Source organism: Notothenia coriiceps, unplaced genomic scaffold (assembly GCF_000735185.1).
Source record: "Notothenia coriiceps isolate Sejong01 unplaced genomic scaffold, NC01 NC01_scaffold00000492, whole genome shotgun sequence".
In the NCBI taxonomy this organism is placed as follows: domain Eukaryota; kingdom Metazoa; phylum Chordata; class Actinopteri; order Perciformes; family Nototheniidae; genus Notothenia; species Notothenia coriiceps.
The window spans coordinates 578564-578933 of NW_011333193.1; positions in this window are offsets into that span (position 1 = coordinate 578564).

Below are 370 nucleotides of genomic sequence, written 5' to 3' on the forward strand. Positions count from 1 at the left end.
AAACTGGAAGCTGATTCCACAAAAGTGGAGCTTGATAAGAAAAGGCTCTGGCTCCCTTTTAGAGACTCTAGGAACAACCAACAACCCTGCATTCTTGGAACGCAATGCCCTAGTAGGACAATAGGGTATAATGAGTTCTTTAAGGTAAGATGGCGCCTGCCCATTAAGGGCTTTGTAGGCCAGAAGAAGAATTTTAAATTCTATCCTGTGTTCTATAGGGAGCCAGTGTAAGGCAGCCAGAACAGGAGTAATGTGGTCCCTTTTCCTAACTCTGGTTAGTACACGAGCTGCAGCATTTTGAATCAGCTGAAGCGACTTGACTGACTTCTTGGTACACCCTGATAATAAGGAGTTACAATAATCCAGCCTT